The sequence below is a fragment of the Protomyctophum parallelum genome (assembly GCF_964188405.1).
Source record: "Protomyctophum parallelum genome assembly, chromosome: 14".
NCBI classification, from domain to species: Eukaryota; Metazoa; Chordata; class Actinopteri; order Myctophiformes; family Myctophidae; genus Protomyctophum; species Protomyctophum parallelum.
This window is the reverse complement of record NC_139709.1, coordinates 404,120-422,469: the sequence shown is the minus strand read 5'-3', so window position 1 is coordinate 422,469 and position 18,350 is coordinate 404,120. Positions and strand designations below refer to the sequence as shown.

General features: G+C 40.8%; 1 protein-coding gene and 1 long non-coding RNA gene across 3 annotated transcripts in view; both read left to right on the top strand.

Moving 5' to 3' along the window:
• The window catches only part of LOC310870932 (ras-related protein O-RAL-like), an 84,280-nt gene that overhangs the window by 19,525 nt on the left and 46,405 nt on the right, over positions 1-18,350 (top strand). The gene's annotated exons all lie outside the window — the stretch shown is intronic.
• Positions 7,027-11,732, top strand: LOC310870367. 2 transcript variants are annotated; one of them, XR_014570227.1, is made up of 9 exons: positions 7,027-7,197; positions 7,619-7,764; positions 7,945-8,041; positions 8,662-8,718; positions 8,908-9,128; positions 9,548-9,693; positions 9,872-9,968; positions 10,368-10,454; positions 11,626-11,732. It is a non-coding gene; the product is annotated as an uncharacterized lncRNA (long non-coding RNA). The 2 variants fall into 2 exon arrangements; XR_014570228.1 differs by having other exon boundaries at positions 10,357-10,454.

The window sequence follows — 18,350 nt, the reverse complement described above, 5'->3', positions numbered from 1 at the left end:
TTAACATTACAAACCATCCCTGACGGACCAGCGGCGGACCCCCTGGCTGTAGCCATTTAAACCCTGTGCTAACCGTACCTGCTACTGGTAAAGGATTTATCATTTTAGAAGGGCATAAACGGTGGATTTATTGCGTGGTTTGACAGAGGAACTGTTTTAAGTTGTTTTTTTGTTTTGAGAGAAAGGTAGGATATCGTTTGAACTGTGGAACATTTAGGAGTGAGCCTCTTGAGTTGTGTGAATTTAATCATTTCGTTTGGTTTGTATGTAGAAGGTTGCTGTGAAATGTAAGGTATTTAAACCAAATGTGTTGGAAAAAGTAACCTTTCAGTTGTGTTGACACACTGACGCCACACAGCTGAGTCAAATGACTAATTGGCATCACCAGTGCAATGGGATGAATCTAGAGTTGTAATGCATGCCGTCCATTGACAGTAGGGCTGGGCGATATGACGATATATATCGTATTTTCGATAGAAAATGTCTATCACGAAAAATAATCTATATCGCTTATATCGCCGTTTCGTTTTACGGCAGTGTTTACGGCAGTATTTTACGTCACAGCGCTTATATACGGCATGCCCAGCAGCCGACCGCACTGAAAACAGTGAGCCAACACCTTTCGGATGTCTTCTCTATTATATACTCTAAGGCCAACACGACCACAACACAAGGGTGCTTGCACCTAAGAGGGGCAACGTCTTCATTGTATGGATATGGAAGTGGTTTGGATTACATGAAGGGAGATGATGGCTGACGAGATTCAGAGCGGTGTAAGGGGCACGTTCGGAAATACCACACCGGAGCGCACTCATCTATCAGTTTGCATTGCACAGTGCGCTATTTCCGAACGCGCCCTTAGAGTAACCGGTCATTCACTGTTATAAATGTAGGTTTCATGTTGGGTCAAATTGATAAATTGCGTGAGCCACGTATGTTTTACACAGTTGAACAATAAGCTTGTCCGTCGTCGGTTGCAAACTTCTTCCAAGACGTTCCTCTTACCTGTGCAGTCCTGCTGCTGCGTGTCTTTTATTGTTCCAAATAAATTATTCCATTTGAAAAGTCCTTACTTCAGCAACAGCTTCCAACAACAACAACACAAGACGCTGACTTTGTTGTGATCATCAAAAAAAAGGAAAAGAAAAACCTCCACTTTTCCCATAATACGCACAGCTGGGCACGGAGAGTTGACGACGCGGTCGCGTTCTCTCTCACTCTATCGCCTGTAGTCAATTAAACATCGTTAAGCTGCCCAACGTCTTTAACAAACTAAACTATAAGTAACTACAACAGAACATTTTGATTCCCTATACAGAGCTTAACATGAACTGAAACAACTTTAGTGACAAACTGTGACATGAGGTATTTATTTTTTCCTTAAGCCAATTTAATGCAGACACAGGCCTGTACTTCTGTCTGAATGGCAACGTCTTATTTTTTTCTTTTTAATTGTCATAATAATTATTATTATTATTCATAATAATAATAATAAAACTTTATTTGTATAGCACCTTTCATGACATGAAATGCAGCTCTCAAAGTGCTTTACAGAGCAATGGAGAAAAAAAGAAAAGCAAGGCAACGACATTGAAAAACAAGCAGTAATGCAATACAGTGAGGACATGAATAACAAAAAATAAAAGATCAATTAAAAGCAATGTTGTAGAAGTGGGTCTTGAGCTGTGCTTTAAAAATGTCTACAGAGGCTGAACAATTGAGTTCAGCCTCTAATTATTATATATTTTATTTTGTAATATTTTTGTACTTGCTTTGGGCCTGTCTGTGCATGGGCAGGGCATCAGTATTATATTCATAGACTGGATAATGTGAATTTAATTGTTTTTTGAGTGGTGCAACCACTATAGACAGCTATGTGTGTGTCCATGTCCCTGTATCCGAGCACGGAAATAGCATAATTATTGTCACCACCAAGTGTCACTGTTTTGCAGCCTAACACAGACAGAGGCCAGGGAGGAGAGCTTGTACAGTACAGTACAGTACAGTACAGTACAGTACAGTACAGTACAGTACAGCCCAAGTACTGCCCAAGTACAGTAAAGTACTCGACCTGAACAAAAAACAATTTTTTTAGATAAAAAAATAGGTATCGTAAAAAATATGCTATATCGTGAGTATATCGTTATCGTGATAAAATAAATTCTATATCGTGATATGAGATTTTGTCATATCGCCCAGCCCTAATTGACAGCCCATTGATCCACATTGAATTTACAATCTGCTTGTATTAAACAATACTAAACTCCCCAACGTTGCAGCTGTAGGGCAAGCTTGAATTATAGCCTACTCTCAATCTGCAAAGCAAATTTGTTTCATAAAAATACACCGCAGACGTGTTGTAAGTGACGTTGAGCTACTGGAAGCACTTGTTTTTAATTAATGGGTAGTGCTGCTGCCTCCTGCATTGTGACAATTCGAAACAGGTGGTAGGCATGGCTGTTCAGTGACTTCCAAAAGTACTCGACATTACTTGTAATTTGTATTTTAAATTGCTTTCTAGAAGCGGATAAGCTATTGACTCTACAAACTATTGTGCATAGGGTTACATTTTGATATTGCACTTTTAAATATTCTTTAAAGGATCCCTGGTTAAAGACAAATAGGCCTATGCCTTAAGACATTATACTTAACCCTCTATAACAAATCTTAAAATGGAAACTATTTTATTTCTTTCATAAATAAATAATCTTTCACTTTCACTGCTCCTGTTGCAAGTTGATTATGTCATGTCCATATGGTCTAGCCCTATGGAATGCATACCGTATGCTAATAAAAAACAGCTTAATACTTCCTAAGCATCAAAGGAATATTTTAAATACTTTTTTATGCATTCCATGGCGCTGGACCACACATGGACATCATCAACCTGCAACGGGAACAGTTCCTATGGAGTAAAATATTCTCTATTTATGAAAGAAATAATATATTGAAGGTGTTATGTTACAGAAGGTTTATTTTTACATTTTAGTTATAGATGTCTTTAGGAATATTTGTCTTATGTTTCTATTACTGTGAGTGATATGGTCAGCTTCTGATGTCTTTCTTTCTTTCTAGATGTGGATGGAGATGACCATAGATGCCCTGGTCTCCTGTGTCCCCATGTCGGAGTGGCCTCCAGTCCGACCACCCCATCCTGGCTGCTAAGATGTCCATGTGAAGGTCACCAGGGTTCTGAGTGGCCTCCAGACCGACCACCCCATCCTGGCTGCTAAGATGTCCATGTGGACATGTGTTTGTATAGAGAGAAGCATGGCTGAAGAGCTTTGCATATCAGTCGTTTCTTGCTGCTGCCAAAGTCAAATTGTGATATCTGTAGTGTTTAGTACATGGCCGCTTATGAGATGTAGATATAAGTCCACCTGACTGGTGGAAATAGCCTTGTGATACATACTGGGTGTGCTCTTTGGTCCTTCACAAAACAAACAAACAAAAGCTGCACAAAATGCCACAAACTCACTAAAAGCTGCACAAAATCACACAAATCAAGGGATGTCCGACAGTCCGTGTCAAACTCCTAATTGCCGTTTATCAACAGATACCGATATATATATATATATATGCAGGCTTTTTCCAGTGGTGGAAACATCACTCAAAAGTTTTACTTAAATAAAAGTAGGCTATAAATACTGCAATATAGAAATACTCCGTTACAAGTAAATTCAACATGTACTTGAGTAAAGGTACAAAGGTTTTGGTATAAAAATGTACTTAAAATACCAAAAGTAATTATTAATAATTACTCATGCAAGGGTTAGGGTCTAAATCTAAATCTAAAATTATCTAATCTCTCATCTCAAGTTTTCAAATGTATAAAAATCATTTGAAAATGGCAGATCTACAAGCTCACATGTGTCTTATTGTATTGTGAGCTTGTAGATGTTTTTAATGTAAAAAAATAAATAAAGTAAAATTAAGGGTTAGGGTTATTACTTTTTAATGCCGTTATCGGCGGACAATATCGGACATCCCTAACAAAAAAAAATATCAAATGTGTCAATACATTTCAAAGTGCCACTAAAACTTCACCAATAAATAAAAAAACATCCACAAGTTCCATAAATTAAATGCCACAAAGGTTTGACAAACATGCCGAAAAAATGAAGAAATTAAAAAAAATACGTTTCATAAACATCTTCTGCCGTATGTCCATAGAACAAGCCAGTACAGTGTGTCATTGTCTAGGTCACCTAAGCCACGATCACCATTCGGTGGCCGGTATTTGGGGCAAATGGTCATTACGTGTTCCACAGTCTGTAGTGGATCCTCGCATTCACAGTGGGCACTGTCCGAGATGTCCCACTTCTGCTTTGAGGGTTGTCCACTCCTTGCAGGGGAGGTGCTGGCAAAGAACATATTTGGGGTCCTCAATGTATTCCACTGGTCCCTCTGTCTTGCCTTCACCCAGGATGCCTTGGAGGTGTCAGCTGGTGTTGTGTGGAGCAGTTCTTGGGCCTGTGTTGGCAAAGGGGCACCGTGACTTGAGGCACGTGTGCTGTGGCAAAGGGTGCCGTGACTTGGTGTGTGTGTGTGTGTGTGTGTGTTGTGGAAAAGGGCACCGTGACTTGAGGCACGTGTGCTGTGGTGTCTCTGATGACCTTGTGGAGGAGATGGCTGGGATTCACTCGGCTGTGCCTTCCCGGTGAGGGCCAGCGTGGCTGCTTCTCGTCTGACCTCTGTTGGAGTGATTCCAGCGAGAGCAGGCAGTTTGTTTGGGGTGGCCCATCCTGTGTTGAGGGCAGCATCCAGCTTCTTGACATGAGAGCTACGGCTCCAGACTGGGGCACAGTACTCTGGTCGTCTGCATAGCCATACTACATTGATGTTGTTGCAGGGAGGTCTTGGATGTAGCTGTTGAACAGCAGTTACTGGTGTGGAACCGAAAAGCTTCACAAACATGCCAAAGATTTATAGTTTTTAATCTAGTTTATTTTCAAATAAATTTGTTTTTACTTCTGTTTTGTGAAGCAACTTTGGGTACCTTGAAAAGTGCTATATAAATTGTATGTATTATAAAAAAACAGCAATTGTCGCCACACAGACATCCCAAATTCCTATTGGCAGCAGCAACAAGTGAGTGATGTGCAAAGCTCTTCAGCCATTCATAGACTATAACCACCATGTCTTCCTTCCAGATGCTGAGAGGCTCAACCGGAGCCCCTACAGGTGGATATCTGCAGCTCTCACTGTCCATGGATGAATCTGCATGGGGGGGCTCTGAAGGCGGCTCAAAGTAAGAAACCACTTGGACTTTTCTATTACTGTGAGTGTTATGGTCGGCTTCTGTTTTAAATGTTCTCTATACATTTTGTGTATGATGTGAAAGGACACAATGTACGTATATCTGGCTCTTGGTCACTTTAATTAATCTTTCTTTCTTCCTTAGGGTGGATGGGTCGTGGTAGACGTCGTGGAAGGACAGAGATCCGTTTCAAAGCTTCCCTCCCGGAGGACTTCTGCTGTGAGTAGGAATATTTCTTGTTGGGATGGATATCTGTTGTACTGTTATGGTATGAAGTATAGCATGGCAGTATGATGCCTCCTAGTGGCACTGTGGTTGAATGTCTGTCAGCTCTCCAAGCTAATCAAAGTCTTAATGACACTTTTGTTAACCACTTCAACCCCAGCATCTCTATTCTGGGGGAAGCGTTCAGCCAAATTAGCAGATCTACAAGCTCACACTGCGTTGCAACGTGTTGTGAGCTTGTAGATCTGCTATTTTTGGCAAATCAATTTGTGTAGAGTGAAATCGGAGCATATACCAAATGCTCTCTTTAAAGGTCTGTTTTATCAAATCTATAGAGCGTTTAAGTGGTTCTGAATATGCAGCTCAACAAAAGCTAATTTGGTCTTTATTTCTTTCTTTCTTAGGACGGAGATCTGTGTAGATGCCGGAGGACTTCAGACCTGGGCCTGCCCGGTGAGGAACCGCACAGTAAGAACCACTCTAGGCCTTTCATGATTATGAGGTTTCTTTTTACTGGACGATTATTGTCGCTTAAATAAATTGCAATTAAATATTTAAGTGTGGCCCGGATGGTTAGCTCAACTGTCTGGGCACCTATGCTGCCAAGCCAGCCGGATGGCGTGCTGCGGGTTCGACTCCCGACGGCCTTTGCCGCGTGTCACTCCCCATCTCTTTCCCCCTTTCCTGTCTATATACTGTTCACTATCAGTAAAGGCATAAAAAGCCCCAAAACCAACATGAGGGCTATGGCTCCAGACTGGGGCACAGTACTCAGCGGTGGGAACACCAGAGCCTCGGTACCGGCTAGACGCCGTATCGGTGCGGCACAGGTGGGGGTCTTTCTCTTGACGCTGTCAGGTGTTGTTTAAAGGACAGTGTTCTGTCCAGCTTCACCGCAAGATATGATGGGGAGGAATGGGACTGTAAAAATATACAAATGACACCACTGCTATCACCGAAGAGCACACCCTAATTGATCACGTCTAGGAATTTCAACAATTTAGGCAGTTATCACATACTTTATACAGAGTGACTTACAGTAAGCAACAACAACACATAGTAATACATCAAATTCATAAACAATTGTCATCAAGAATAAGAAGTAATCTAAGAACCTAACAGTAGACTATTGGCAGCAACAACAAGGGAGTGATGTGCGAAGCTCTTCAGCCGTTCATAGATGATAACCGCTATGTCTTTCTTCCAGATGTACTGCAGGTCTCCCGCTGTCCAGGAATCTGCATTCCTCTGAAGACGACTCAAAGTAAGAGACCCTGTTAGGCCTGTCAAAAAGAACCCTAACTTAAACGTTTATTACTGTAAGTGATATGTTTAGCTTCTGTTTAAATGTTCTCTATAAATAAAAGTTTGATGTACTAGGATGTATATATGTTGTGACAGGATAGAATATATATCTGGCTCTTGGTCACTCTAATCAATCTTTCTTTGTTAGGATGAAGATCGCAGTGGATGTCGCTGGAACGCCGTTGCTGGACAGGGGGCGCACACACATACACACACATACACACACACATACACACATACACACACACACACACACACACACACACACACACGGAAAGGCTAATTTGGTGTGTTTTTTTTTCTTTGTTAGAATGGAGATATCGATAGACGAGCTGATGTTCCCTGGACAGAGATCCGTTCCAAAGCCCCCCCCCCCTGGGGGCTTCCTCAGAGGACTCTGATGAGCTGTGAGTAGGAACAGTTCTTGCTTGTTTCTGAGGATGGATAAATGCTTTTGTTCTGTTATGGCACGAAGAATGCCATCATTTACAGTAATCCAAATGTTTTAAATATTTTATGATAAATCTAAATGACTCCGCACAATAGTTTGAGAGTCAATATCTCATCTGCTTTTAGAAGCACTTGAATACAAATTACAAAAGATGTTGAGGACTGTACATGTGTTGATGCCTCCTAGTGGCACTGTGGTTGAATGTCTGTCAGCTTTCCAAGCTAATCAAAGTCTTAATGACACTTTTGTAACCACTTCAACCCCAGCATCCCTATTCTGGGGGAGCGTTCAGCAAAAATAGCAGATCTACAAGCTCGCACTGCGTTGCAACGTGTTGTGAGCTTGTAGAGCTAATGGTTTCTTTCTCTCTCTCTCAGGATGGAGATCATAGTAGACACAGCTGGAGCCTCTAGAGATGGAGATCTGCAGGTCTGTCCATAGATGGATGGGAGGACGGAGGACGGAGATCTGGGTAGACGCTGGAGGACTTAGGACCTGGGCCTGCCCCGTGAGGAACTCAACGGTACGAACCGCTTTAGGGTTAGGGCTTTTTGAGGCTTCGTAAAAAGCCAATAATCGTCCGTTGCCGATAATTGGTCGATCCCTATTCTTAAACGTTACTGTAAGTGCATGTGTATGTTGTGACAGGACACACACACACAGCAAAGCTAATTTGGGGTGTGTCTCTTTCGTTCTTTGTTAGAATGGAGATCTCAGCCGATGCCCGAGATCTGAAGCTTTCCCCGGGTGTTTCCGCTGAGGACTTCTGGGTCGCTGGGAGGCTCGGACGGAGCTGGAAGGTTCGGTAGACGCCACTGGAACCCGTTTAGGCCTGTCAGAATTTAAGGTTTTATAATGGCCGATTTAATTGTCGTCATACTAACATTCTAAATAAAACTTTGGCTTTTGTAGGCTTTGTAAACAAAAAGCTGCACATGGCATAATTCAATAACTTTATACACTAAAAAAGAAGTAAATTACAAAGTGACACATTTAGAGCTTGTAGAGCCTCGGTACCGGCTAGACGCCGTATCGGTGTGGCACAGGTGGGGGTCTTTCTCTTGACGCTGTCAGGTGTTGTTTAAAGGACAGTGTTCTGTCCAGCTTCACCGCAAGATATGATGGTGAGGAATGGGACTGTAAAAATATACAAATGACACCACTGCTATCACCGAAGAGCACACCCTAATTGATCACGTCTAGGAATTTCAACAATTTAGGCAGTTATCACATACTTTATCCAGAGTGACTTACAGTAAGCAACAACAACACATAGTAATACATCAAATTCATAAACAATTGTCATCAAGAATAAGAAGTAAGCTAAGAACCTAACAGACTATTGGCAGCAACAACAAGGGAGTGATGTGCGAAGCTCTTCAGCCGTTCATAGATGATAACCGCTATGTCTTTCTTCCAGATGTACTGCAGGTCTCCCGCTGTCCAGGAATCTGCATTCCTCTGAAGACGACTCAAAGTAAGAGACCCTGTTAGGCCTGTCAAAAAGAACCCTAACTTAAACGTTTATTACTGTAAGTGATATGTTTAGCTTCTGTTTAAATGTTCTCTATAAATAAAAGTCTGATGTACTAGGATGTATATATGTTGTGACAGGATAGAATATATATCTGGCTCTTGGTCACTCTAATCAATCTTTCTTTGTTAGGATGAAGATCGCAGTGGATGTCGCTGGAACGCCGTTGCTGGACAGGGGGCGCACACACATACACACACACACACATACACACACACGGAAAGGCTAATTTGGTGTGTTTTTTTTTCTTTGTTAGAATGGAGATATCGATAGACGAGCTGATGTTCCCTGGACAGAGATCCGTTCCAAAGCCCCCCCCCCCTGGGGGCTTCCTCAGAGGACTCTGATGAGCTGTGAGTAGGAACAGTTCTTGCTTGTTTCTGAGGATGGATAACTGCTTTTGTTCTGTTATGGCACGAAGAATGCCATCATTTACAGTAATCCAAATGTTTTAAATATATTATGATAAATCTAAATGACTCCGCACAATAGTTTGAGAGTCAATATCTCATCTGCTTTTAGAAGCACTTGAATACAAATTACAAAAGATGTTGAGGGCTGTACATGTGTTGATGCCTCCTAGTGGCACTGTGTGAATGTCTGTCAGCTTTCCAAGCTAATCAAAGTCTTAATGACACTTTTGTAACCACTTCAACCCCAGCATCCCTATTCTGGGGGAGCGTTCAGCAAAAATAGCAGATCTACAAGCTCGCACTGCGTTGCAACGTGTTGTGAGCTTGTAGAGCTAATGGTTTCTTTCTCTCTCTCTCAGGATGGAGATCATAGTAGACACAGCTGGAGCCTCTAGAGATGGAGATCTGCAGGTCTGTCCATGGATGGATGGGAGGACGGAGGACGGAGATCTGGGTAGACGCTGGAGGACTTAGGACCTGGGCCTGCCCCGTGAGGAACTCAACGGTACGAACCGCTTTAGGGTTAGGGCTTTTTGAGGCTTCGTAAAAAGCCAATAATCGTCCGTTGCCGATAATTGGTCGATCCCTATTCTTAAACGTTACTGTAAGTGCATGTGTATGTTGTGACAGGACACGCACACACAGCAAAGCTAATTTGTGGTGTCTCTTTCGTTCTTTGTTAGAATGGAGATCTCAGCCGATGCCCGAGATCCGAAGCTTTCCCCGGGTGTTTCCGCTGAGGACTTCTGGGTCGCTGGGAGGCTCGGACGGAGCTGGAAGGTTCGGTAGACGCCACTGGAACCCGCTTAGGCCTGTCAGAATCTAAGGTTTTATAATGGCCGATTTAATTGTCGTCATACTAACATTCTAAATAAAACCTTGGCTTTTGTAGGCGTTGTAAACAAAAAGCTGCACATGGCATAATTCAATAACTTTATACACTAAAAAAGAGAAGTAAATTACAAAGTGACACATTTAGAGCTTGTAGATCGGTTGCTTCCATTATTTCTTTAAAATGTTTGAAAATATATGAACATTTTCAACATGGAGACGATTATGACTTATCTCTAAAAAAGTATTACTTGGCGATTAGGTAATTGTGACAGGCCTAAATCCTTCTAGTTGTGTTTTTATATCATGTTCTGTAATCAGTTAGGGTTGACTACAGACTTTTTTTAGGAACAAGATCATCATGCCGGTGAAGAGCACGTTTCTAGCCAATGGAGCAACTATTTCTGATCACCTTTGGAGTTACATCACAGCAAGGTAACTATACAACACACACACACACACACACACACACACACACACACACCCACACACACACACTATGATCATGACATCAGCTTGTGACTGCAACTTGTTCTTGTTCCTGTTCGCAGATGACTCGGCACTGCTAGTCTCGGACAGGAACAAACTGCAGGTTGAAAAGGCCCTGAATTCGGTAGAATCTGTACCTGGCTCGCTGATAACAAACTATCCTTACACCTGGGAAAAACTGAATCCATTCTCTTTGGATCTAATAGTAATCTCAGCAAGGCAAATGGCTTCTTGGTTAGAGTTGGTGACAATGTTATCACACGTAAAGATGAAATTACCTACCTAGGTTCCATCCTGGAGGCTAATCTTTCCGGTGATAAAATGGCCACCATCGTAATCAAAAAAGTCAACCGAAGAACAAGATTCCTTTACAGGATCTCCTCACTGTTCAACAAAAACACCTTGAAGACCTTAACAGGAGCCCTCGTACAAAGTTTCTTTGACTATGCATGCACCTCCTGGTACCGCAGCACCTCAAAGGCCCTTAAAACTAGGCTCCAGACTTCCCAAAACAAACTGGTCAAGCTCCCACTTGGCCTCACCCCCCGAACCTACCTCACTCCTGCCCACTTTGACAGGCTGGAATGGCTTAGGGTCGACGACTGAGTACAGCATCTTGCAATGGGTCTGGTCCACAAGATTCGATACACCACCAAGATACCCATGTACCTGTCTAGATACTTCCTTAATGTTAACGAAGTCCACACCCACAACACCAGAGGGAGTGCAACGAACCATGTACAACCCAGATTCGGCACTAACAAGGGACTAAATTATTTTCACTCATATGCCACCAAAATGTGGAACGCCCTACCAACAGTCATTAAGACATGTGAATCCCTTGACTCCCTTTTTCCCCCTCACTGTATAAGTTTATTTTCCCTCCCTTCCCCATAGTGTCTTATTTGTACGTCTCTAAATGTTTTGATTAATTGAACATGGTGGACCCTCTTGTAAACAAGTGTAATGCTTAATTGGATCGTCCACTTAAAGTTAACAGTCTTTGTATTGAGTTTGTGCTTGACATGTACTGTAATTCTGCAAACTGTTAATAAATATTTCAATCAATATTGTTTTATGAACAAAGTAGTAATGAGCATTTCTTTCTTTTCTTCAGGACGTTGCTGGTCTCCTGTGTGGCTCCATCTGGAGGTCACCAGGGTTCTGAGTCACTCAGATCCTGACTGGTAGTGGTGATATGTAGATGTGATCAATCAGGGCTCTTTGAAAATAATAAACAATACAATAATAAACCAATATAAATAACTAGATAATAATATAAATAAATGGATAAAACGAACGATAAAAAAATAGATAAATAATAGATAAATTAAAATAGTAAAAAATAAATAAAATAAATAAAATAAATAAAATAAATAAAATAAATAAAATAAATAAAATAAATAAAATAAATAAAATAAATAAAATAAATAAAATAAATAAAATAAATAAAATAAATAAAATAAATAAAATAAATAAAATAAATAAAATAAATAAAATAAATAAAATAAATAAGTAATACACAAAATAAATAAAATAAATAAGTAATAAATAAAATAAATAAGTAATACACAAAATAAATAAAATAAATAAGTAATACACAAAATAAATAAAATAAATAAGTAATACACAAAATAAAATAAAATTAGTAATGGATAAAATAAATATAATTAATATAGACAATAATACATAAAATAAATTAAATTATCAATATAGTAATGCATAAAATTAGTAATAACAGTAATACATAAAATAAATGCATAAAAATAAAATTAGTAATAACAGTAATACATAAAACAAATACAATTTGTAATGCATGAAGTAAAATTAGTAATAACATAGTAATCCATCAAATAAATACAATTCGTAATAAAGTTATACATAAAATTAGTAATAACATAGTAATATATAAAATACAATTGATACAATAGTAATACATAAAATAAATACAATTACTTTGTATTGTAATTATAGAATTACTTAAAAAAACAAACGTATCAATCACATCTACATATCACAACCAGGCTATATTGCCAGCAGGCAGGTGGACTGTAGACTCACTACAGCGGTCACAATGTGGTAAACTGTGTTTTGACCCAACTGGCCTCCAAGGAGAGGCGATCATGGAGCCGGACATCTGATGATACACGAGAGAAGACGCCATAGTATATGTTTCATGTTGATTGTACTTTATTAATGATGCCATATATCTGTAAATCATTATTTTCTTGTTAATAAATTATTGCATTTATACCCGGGTGTCCGTTATGGGTCCATTACCCCTAGATCAAATGGTTCATAATAAGGATGAGGAATACAGTGGTACTATTTACATGTTTAAGGAATATTTAGTTATAGTTAATGTATTTTACACATTTAGACCTTCTAAAACCTAGCCTAAGGTTTTCTGAAAACCTTCAAATTCTTATTGAAACAATAAATAAAGGATGTAGACGGGTGGATCCCGGCATGAATGGTATAAGGTATAGGTTTCACCAGGTCTAAATGGGCTAAAAGGAGGCCTCAGGTATTCAAAGGTTTTCACCCCAAGGTCTCTACAGAATGACCTGGCTTATTAATATTAATGCTGACAATCTCCCAGAACAGAGCCATGCCACCAAACATGAATGTTGAATATTGTAATTAAATTACTGTATGCAATTTTAAATTGTATTACATTTTTTACCACGAAGACCAGACAGAATTTTAAGTAATAAGACTGTTTGGCTTGTTGTTGTGTGGTACTTTTCCTCCAGGAAATGACTCTGTACTCCTTTGAAAACTTTAGAAATTAGAATAACTTTTAGTTATTAAATGTTCTGAAGCAAATGGACCTCAATGTAAACAAGTCTTTAATAATGTTTGCTTTAACCAGGCAGAACAAATGTAATAAAGTATAATTTAACAATCTAATGAATAGATCTAGTTTATTAATAGAAAAACTAGTTATTAGATAATACAATAAATAATAGACAATGTGTTTATTTTCTTAAATAAATACATATTTAAAATGTATTAATGAATAGAACTAGTTTGAACTTAATGGAACAACTAGTTATTTAATACAAAGAATAGACAATTATGTTTATTTTCTTAAACCAGGCAGAACAAATAATGTAATAAAATGTGAATTAATGGATCTATTTTATTAATGGGACAATTAGTTTTTAGTTATTTTTATTATTAGTTATTTAATTAGTTTCCGGTGTGTTACATTGAAGTCGGTGAACCTATATAATTCTGTGACTCTGTACTGCCGATCTTCAAGCTCAGAACATCGGCTGTTTTCACACCTGCTAGTGATTACGTCAACAAACAACACAGGGAGCTACAGCTGACGTACGTGACGCCATTCTGTAGCTGCCTGTAACGAAATGCACCCTGTAACTCTGAAAGTATTCAGAGTAACACATGGAACCAAATGGACCCTTACGGGTCTGTAACTCTGAGTGGAGGACAAGGAGCAGTGCATGGGGATTTAAACAACAAACCTTTTGTGAGTGAGTACCGATACGGTTGTTTATAAACTGGTACAGTGTGGCTTTACAATGAGTTTAACTGTCTGGTTTTATGCAACGTGCTGAAGGGCTTTGATAGACTGGGAACTGTATTGGAACTGAACTGAAAGGTGTGGAGTAAGTAGCTCTGGTCCATAGCTCTAATGCATTGCATTTCATTAGAGCTATGGACCAGAGCTATGGAGTAACTAGCCCTGAAACATGACTCTCAAACGGGGTTCGTTTGGGAAATCCACAGTTGCACACCGGGAGCGCACTCCCTATTAGTCTGCATTGACAGGGCGGTCAGCGTGCGATATCGAACACACCGAGTGCCACACTCCTCCCGACCGATAGGGGCGCGTAGTTGAAAGCCAATGGCAAAATATCAGCTCGGATAAAAATGCTTTTTATTAAACAACGCGGGATGCAGCAATGCTAATCGCTGTACCAGCAAATTTCTAACACCCGTGGCACATGTGGCGAGGACTTAATATTTGGAATCTGAGTGTTTATGTACACGTTTGGACTGTAAATGTAGCGATTGCGTAAAACAGGCTGCAGTTGCGCCATGACTGTCATGATAATCATGACAGTCATGTTTCAGGGCTAGAACAGAACCAATATCTTTGACTAGGGCCTTCAAATACAGTACTTTTCTAACAGACGGAAGGCAATTGATATTTTTACTTTTGGAAATGAATATGGAAGAAACAAATTTTTTCAGACGGGCAGCACTGGTTGGCAGGTATAAATACACTTTAAGACCAACATATTTGTGCCAGCATTGTGATTAGATTTATTTTATTTTTCTAAACAGTCTACAAAGTAATTTGAGCTAAAGTTGTCAAATAATTGTCTGAGATTGTAGATCTGGTATTTTTTAAAAGTCAAGAAAATGTGGCGCAGATCTTTGAATATATATTCTTTTAACTCATATCTTTGCTTCTGGGGGTCCCTGGAACAACATCTTTTCAGATGGGGGTCGGCCGCCATCATTTTTGTCACAGGCCTGCTGCCGCTCGCCGTCTACCACTTCAGTGTGACCGCGGTCAACCTGCCCACCTCTCTGACCCCGTGGTCTGCACTGACCCCATCGGTGACCTCTGACCCATGGTCTGACTGCAGAGACCCTATCGGTAAGTCAGTCGACGCTCGTTAAATCGATAAATGGCTAAACTGTTGAAGATGGAGTGTAAGTGATGTGTTTAAAGCCAGTCTTCATTTTGCAAATTTCATAGTCCTTTGAATAAAAAAATTGTCATATTTTTGTCATCTAAAATGTTTTAGTGTGTCTACTGAATATCAAGATTTTAGTTGATTTCATTCTGCTGTGCAATTTTCGTCTACAGTTGAATTTGTTGACAAAACAATGTATTTTGGCAGGCCTTAACCCATTTAAGCCTGACATCGAAATTTAAAGAATGTCTTCTAAATTCTGACAGTTTTCTGAAATAACTATGTTTCTGTATCAGTGCCAGGTGCTCCATATTTCATGTCAATGACCCCAAAAATGATATGTAATTGGCCACCGACCCCCATCTGAAAATATGTTGTTCCAGGGACCCCCCCAGAAGCAAAGCTTTGAGTTAAGAATGTTCGCTCTGAAAAGAGTTGTGCCACATTTTCGCGATTTTTCAAAAATAGCAGACCTACAAGCTCGTAGCGCGGCACTCGGTGCCGCGCTACGAGCTTGTGTGTGTTTTTAATTCAGCCAGTGTTCCCAGGTGGAAGATGGAATGACCCAGAACCTCCTTAACCTTTTTTATTTTTTTCTTGCCAGCTGACGCCCAGGGCAACCTCACAGAGGAGGAGGAGGAGGAGATCAGGGAGCAGATGAACTTCCTCAACTCACGCTGGGAGAGCCTCCGAGTGGCCAACATAGACCGACAGGCCAGGTACACACACACACACACATGCGAGCACAGTCACACACACACACACACATGCGCGCACAGACAAACACACACACTGTGGCGCTCTGTGCCTTTAACACTACCCTACGTCACATGCCCGCACACTACGAGAGCGAGAATGAATGAACGGAACGGGCGCGCGCTTTGAGGAGTTTGCTGTTGTCAGCTGTCAGTTCAGCTGTCCGCTGCTCGCGTCCGTGTGTAGCCTACCTCTGGCTTGTGAGAGAAAAACGTTCTGTAGTTTGTAGCCCGCTGTGGGTTAGTCACTCACACAATCCAAGAAGTGAGTTGTAGTAATTTCCCCAACGGAGCGTGGCTGCTCGTCCGACGCCCGGTTTCATCCCAGAAGGTTTCGATGAAGAAACGCCAACCTGCATCAACTGTCAATTTACAATTTACAATTTAGGCATTTAGCAGACGCTCTTAATCCAGAGTGACTTACATTAAGCAAGAACAAAAAAGCATGGGAATACATCACATATATAAAAAGCATTTATCATGAAACATGCGTAAGCTAAGAACGTAACAGTGGAATATCTATATAATGAAACTATACATATAAACTATACATAATAGTAATACTACTATGCTATACATATGTACTATGACGTGCTATGACTACATACAATGCAATTATAGTGCTGTCTTCATAACATGCTATAAGTCTGTATCAAATGCTATCTAAGTCTACAGAAATGCTATCTAAGGGGGTAGGGTAAGTGCTATGGGCCACGAGTCTGAAAAGGTGGGTTTTCAGACTACGGCGGGAGTAAGGGATTCCACAGCGCTCTGACCGCGACTGCCTGACGTTTTGACTGACTGGTTTCTTTTATTTGAGGTGGGGAACATTCATTAAGTCTGATATTGGTGTTGCGTGCTTGAACATTCTTTGTGCGTCATATTGCATTTGAACATTATTGGTTCACACTTGAGTGACGCGGGAACTGAACATTGACTGCAAGAAAACATTTGAACATTCATTATTTGATAGTTTCGTGACTTCACTATGTCTAATGTAAACTAACTGGTTAATCGATCGATAAGGCTATCGGTGATCAATGAATGATTGAATTGATAATTGACATCCCTACTCCCAGGCCCTGGCCAGCCTCTCGTGGCCCCCGGGGGAGTTCTACCAGGCCGAGCCCAGACACCTGCTGCCTCATGTGGGATGGAACTCTGAGCGCGTCAGACCCTGCTCAGCCTGCAGATCCCAGCCTGGCACCCAGAGCCTGCCTGCTACGGTCAGTGCAGTTTATTCATTCATACGCAGGCACGCACAGACTACACACAGACAGAGACCATTGAGTCACATCGCTACCGCACACTTTGAACTGGCCAAATATGTACAGGTGTATACACACACGCACACACACACACACACACACACACTACAACACACACAATACCAGTAAGACACCTGAGGGCGAGAAGCGACCTCGAGGTTGCGTGCACGCATCCACCTGGGTGACAGCATATCTTAATTTTCGGACCTGTTGAGAACTCTAGTTTTCGCCGGCTGCCGGGCGCGGCTGCACTAATAACTTTTGGGCAGGCCCGTCTAGAGTTTAATGGACAGGTATCAGTCAACAGGCCCGTCTAGAGTTTAATGGACAGGTATCAGTCAACAGGCCCGTCTAGAGTTTAAATGGACAGGTATCAGTCAACAGGCCCGTCTAGAGTTTAAATGGACAGGTATCAGTCAAAAAGGAGACATCGAAGAGGAAGGATGGATGGGGAAGGATCAACATATGGAATGTCAGAACAGGTCAGCTCCATATATGGAGATCTAAGAGTATGAGTTTTGAGGTCAGATGTAGAGTTGTTGGCCAATATTGATGACATCAGCGATCTCCATACATGGGCTTAATATTGATGACATGTGGGATCTCCATCCCTGATGATGAAACGTGATGTCACATGCTCTCTCACCCTGGGTGTGACTAACACACACTGACGGGAAATGCACAATTCCATACTTAACTGCGACACACACACACACACACACACACACACACACGCACGCGCGTCCTATCATTCATTGGAAGGACAATATCAGTCACCAGAAGCAGAGACGTGTGTTTTCAACATGGAGTTTGAAGTTGAATGGCCTTTGGCTTTAATAGATCAAATGAATATTAAATACTTAATCAAGCAACTTCACGGCAATTATATATTGTATTTTCTTTCGGACAGAGAGGCTATTCAGTGTTTTAGATAAATGAGAAGAGTCTGGAACGTGTGGAGCGTTGTCCAGGGTGTTTTAGAGAAGTGAGAAGAGTCTAGGACGTGTGGATCATTGTCCAGGGTGTTTTAGAGAAGGGAGATGAGTCTAGGACGTGTGGAGCATTGTCCAGGGTGTTTTAGAGAAGAGTCTGGGACGTGTGGAGCGTTGTCCAGGGTGTTTTAGAGAAGGGAGATGAGTCTAG